The sequence below is a fragment of the Beta vulgaris genome, chromosome 7, assembly GCF_026745355.1.
Source record: "Beta vulgaris subsp. vulgaris cultivar EL10 chromosome 7, EL10.2, whole genome shotgun sequence".
Classification (NCBI taxonomy): domain Eukaryota; kingdom Viridiplantae; phylum Streptophyta; class Magnoliopsida; order Caryophyllales; family Amaranthaceae; genus Beta; species Beta vulgaris.
Window position 1 is genome coordinate 36,685,274 of NC_079208.1, and position 5,261 is coordinate 36,690,534.

The 5,261-nt window shown below is 37.0% G+C and overlaps 1 long non-coding RNA gene across 1 annotated transcript; it reads right to left on the reverse strand.

Annotated features, from left to right (window-relative positions):
- Positions 1-1,826: 1,826 nt before the first annotated feature.
- LOC130592132 (uncharacterized) lies at positions 1,827-4,907 on the reverse strand. The gene is made up of 2 exons (XR_008970321.1): positions 3,791-4,907; positions 1,827-2,011 (listed from the first exon to the last, which is right to left on the reverse strand). It is a non-coding gene; the product is annotated as an uncharacterized LOC130592132 (long non-coding RNA).
- Positions 4,908-5,261: the final 354 nt, after the last annotated feature.

Below are 5,261 nucleotides of genomic sequence, written 5' to 3' on the forward strand. Positions count from 1 at the left end.
AATATCACATCAAAGTCGGTTAATTCAAATTGAATGAGGTCTACTTGAAATTCACATCCTCCTATGAGAATAGGACAATTTCTATACATGACATCACATAAGATGGATTCACCATTAGGGATGGTGACAGACATGGCAGAAAATTCAGAGCATGGTTTTGCATTCAAGCTTCTAGAAAATGCAGTAGATATAAACGAATGGGAAGCTCCAGAATCAAAAAGGACATAAGCAGGTACAGAGTTGACAGGAAAAGTACCAGTAATAACGGTGTCATCAGCCTCAGCTTCTTCTTTTTGCATCATGAACACTCGTCCGGCTTGTGGGGGTCCACGTGGAGGGTTTCTGTTGGCATTATTACTTGCATTCCTACCATAACCATAGTTCTGAGAGTTGTTCCTTTGCACTGGCCCACGGTTGTTAGTGTTCTCGTTCTTCCTTTCCAAAGCCGGGCAATTCTTGACCATATGGCCCGTCTTACCACACCGATAGCACTGATCGGTTCCTGCTCGACATTCCCTGGCTACATGGCCCAATTTGGAGCATATGTTGCAGCGAGGGATTTGCCTCTGACCATTGTTGTTTCCTGAGAATCCAGTGTTCTGCTTCTTAAAAACATTGCTTATTGAAACTTCTTGACCTTTACCTTTTCTTTTTCCATTCTCATAAACATCCTTTCGCAGCTTCATTTTCCTTTCAACATTGATAGCCCGATCATATAGCTCTTGATAGGACTTACTTATTTGCAGCAAGCCTTTCTTGAAGGTCCAGATTCAAACCTCCTTCAAATCGATTCATCCTTTGACGATCCGTAGACACCAGATCAGGAGCAAATCGAGCTAACTCATTGAATTTCACAGCATATTCCAGAACTGACATACCCCTTTGCCTCAGATGGATAAACTCAGATTCCATCTGGAGTTGCAGAGACTGAGGGTAAAACTGGTTTCTCATAGCCTCCTTTAAACCTTCCCATCCAAATCCAGGTTGATTCTGCATCTCTCTAGCAGTCTTCCACCACAGATCAGCTTGCCCTTTTAAGTAGAATACAGCAAAGTTAACTTTCCACTTGTCGGACACTGGGTGGCATCAAAGAGTTTCTCCATGCCATTCAACCATTCCTCGAACTCGGTGGGGTCAGGTTTTCCATCATAAGTAGGCGGCTTGTGAGCAGAAAACCTTTTGAACATATTGGAGCATTCTTCCTGCTCCGTCTTGGCCCTTGGTCGGTTTCCTTGCAAGAATTCCATCATCAGCTTCATTATATCCACCTGATTTCCGTTAGCATTTTCAGTCGTTTCTTTCGAAAACAGGGTCACTTCGCAAGGTATCTAGCCTTTGCCTCATTTCTTCAAGTGTGACTTCAGGCCCATGGGTTCCACTTCCTCCATTAGTAGGTCCACTTCCACTTGTTGCCATGTTCTAAAACATCACATATTCCATGTGCATAACATGTTAAGCGAGGCATGACTATCATCGTAAAAATAATATAAAAATATTCCCTTCCCCGATCCTAACACTCACACTCATTTTCATTTTTAAACACTTATTAACAACACCATTTAGTATTCATATTATTATATTATATAAACCCTATACTCATGGTGATGACTCTCGTTTTACTAGATTACTTTATCATTTATTTACTAATTTAAGTAAAACCTTTGAGATTTTACTTGAGGCATCGAGAACCGTTGCTCTGATACCAACCTGTAACGCCCCGACCTCTAATCATCGTGGTTAAGTTAATTAATCGATTATTAGCAGCGAACCTAGATAGTCGGCGCGTTACCGCCGTACTTTCCATAAGGAAAATACAAGGCAACATAAAATCATAAACTTAAACATTTATAACATGAAGCATAATATAGATCCAACATTAGTCTTGATTAATAGAAACTTAGTTACTAATCAGAGTTTTGACATAAACTTAAATTAAAACCATGAGAGTCTAGATAATCTAGATATTAATTAAATCCTCACTGCTACGCCATCCCGTTATCACCATCGGTACCTAAAACATAAAACAAAACGTCGTGAGCCGAGGCTCAGTAACATACTACTCTAACATCGTAAATTCATTTCACATCATTTTAGTTAAAAACAGGAAGGAGAGAATAAGTAAAACATTTCATAAACATATCATAGTAGGTTACATTATCTTCTTTATCATATTCATCATCATATATCTTTTACTTTGGTAACTTGGCTAGTACATCATAACATAGGGGACGTCTCCCACTACATAACCATCAGGCGGTCACATCATAGGTGACACTTGCGGTGCCCGTATCATTTAAACCATCAGGCGGTCACAACATAGGTGACACTTGCGGTGCCCGTATCATAAAACAGTCAGGCGGTCACATCATAGGTGACACTTGCGGTGCCCGTATCATTTAAACCATCAGGCGGTCACAACATAGGTGACACTTGCGGTGCCCGTATCATACTGCCAAGAACCGTCTTTCACTTGAATTTATCATGTTTCATTGGTTTTAAGTAACATCATCATCGTGAATAATTATATTCTTTCATTTCATCATAATGTCATCATCATCACCTCATAGCATCATATCATAATAACCATCATAAAACATTTCATTTCCCGCAATCCATATAAAACATAATATTAATCATGATCATAAAACATACTTTGAAGGGAATGCGGGTGTTAGCAGTAGACGTTACCTGGATTCCTGCTTAATAACCTTGATAGCCGGGGAGGCTTGTAATATCCTTTATCTTCCTTAATCTATTCAAGAATAGTTTTATTAATGAATGTTTCGTTATTTAGCTTTTAAGCCTAAATATTAGTCAGCGCTTATTAAGGTCATAACGGTTATTATAACGTCGTAAAGGTCTCCTTAAAGGTCATTATTTCTTAATCGTTAATAACTTTTTAACTAAGGTGACTCTTTAACAACTACATAAAATAACTCATTTAGCTATATTAGAATTATCGAAACATTAAAGTTATATTGTTACATATTATATAACCTTTCAAAAACATAACATTATTCTAGTTCATAGTTAATAACTAATTAGTTATCCATTAATAAATTAATTAAGTTTAAAGTTATAATAGATCGATTAACATTATTTTAATATTATTTAGTCATTTAAAACTAACAAGTCAAGTAACTAGTTTTTTATAAATGAACTTTAAGGATTAATGAAGTACTCCTACTTAAGCTTAATTATAAACAACATGCTTAATGAATTAGTTTTTAATTAGTTTTAAACAACTCAACTAGTTTAGAAATCATGAATTATAACCCAATAATAGATTTTAGTAAATAAGTTAGGTGGTTTAGTAAAACTAACTAAATTAGCCCACTAAAGCTCAATATATTAAAGCAACAAGATTAACTTAAATGATTTAACTAAGTAAATCAGATTATAAGCCCAACATTATACTTAACTTGATTAATTAAACTAACATAGCTTAATGAAATACTAAATCAGTTTTAGTTTAACTCACTTTGGCCCATCTAATATAAGTAGTTTAGCTAAAACAATAAAAGTCAGATTTGAGCCCCATTTAGTGAACATGCAACACTTAAATTGAGTTGGTCTAACTAATATAAATCAGTCCATAAGTATAACTTAGTAAGTCCATGGAACAAGTTCAAGCTACATCTAAGCCCAACAACAAGGATTCAGTTTTAAGCTACTTAGTTTAAGTTCTAATTGAACTATTCTTGGCCCAAAACTAATATAATTAACAAAAGGAATTTAGACTTGGGCTTGGTATTAATAAATCAGAAATTAAAAGAAAGATGAGCATCACCTCTGCTACTAGGAGCAGGGAGGACGAAAATTCCGGTAGAGGTGGGACGTCGGCTCCGGTGAACGGCGAGCAGCAGCGGCGGTCAGCGAGAAGCGACGGCAGCGTGGCGTGGTGGCTGGGTCTCGGCGGTGCTGCGCGTGCAGTGGCGTCGCGAAGAAGAAGAGGGACGAGAGAGACAGCGCGAGGAGAGAGAGAGCGCGCGAGGAGGAGGAGTGCTGGCGGTTTGGTGAAGCTCCGACGGCGGCTGGTGACCGCTGAATGACGACGAGATGGGGCCGAGACTGGCGCGGCGCAGGTGGCCGGTTGTGGAGGCGAAACCAGAGGAGAGAGATTATGAATTTGGGGTTTCTTTTTCTTTTTTTTTTTTTTTTTCTAACTTTCTTTTTTTTCTTTTTTTTTTTATTCTTTTAGTTACAATTTTCCGGCGATTATTGACTGAATTTCTGATTAGAGAGAGAGAAGAGGGGATGAAGATTGTTGGTGTGCTCTTGATGTTGAGTTTCCATGGCTATTTATAGTAGAAATTTGGGAGTTAAAATCAGTGGTTGGGAGGAAGATGGTGAAGTAAGTAATCTGATTTTGTTTACTTGAAGAAGCAATTGTGAGGATTGGTAATAGATTTGACTGAAGAAGAAGAAGAGAGTGATGATTGCATGAGTGCCAAATGGCCATGAAAAGGTGAGGAAGAAGGCAAATTAATGGGGGAATTGACCATGGCTTCTCTTTTTCTTTTGCCCTTTTTGTTTCCCAACCAAAAATCAGAAAATTTTCCACACTAACACCTTCAAACGTGGCTTGATGACATTTTGGGTGAAATGTTGACATTTTGTACTTTAAGTGAATTATCAACTTTATTAACCTTCTTGTTTAACTCATAAAATCGTAATTATAAATTATCGTCATAATTTAAGTTAGTAAATTTTTATGTTAAAAATTCTATAAACATTTTATTATACGTTGCTTAATTAGTGAAACGAATAAAATAAAATATATTCTAACTACATTATTACGTTAATTACTCACTTAAATATGTTTAAGATTTTTAGGATATTACATCCTTACCCCCTTAGAAAAAGTTTCGTCCTCGAAACTTACATAGCATTGTCAAAAGGATAAAATCATGCATACATAAATTGAACATTCATACATAAGATTTCAGAAGCACATAATTAAACACATCAAGTATCTATTCAAACAAGTGAGGGTATTTTGTTCTCATCTGATCTTCACTTCCCAAGTGGCTTCGGATGACGTGTGATTAGCCCATAAAATCTTAACCATAGGAATTACTTTGCTTCTAAGTCGCTTTTCCCTACGATCAAGAATTTCAATCGGTTTCTCTTCATAAGTCAAATCATTCCTTAACTGCAAAGGCTCGTGTCTGATCACATGGCTAGAGTCTGGTATATACTTTCGCAACATCGACACGTGGAAAACATTATGGACTTTATCCAAGTCGGTCGGCAACGCC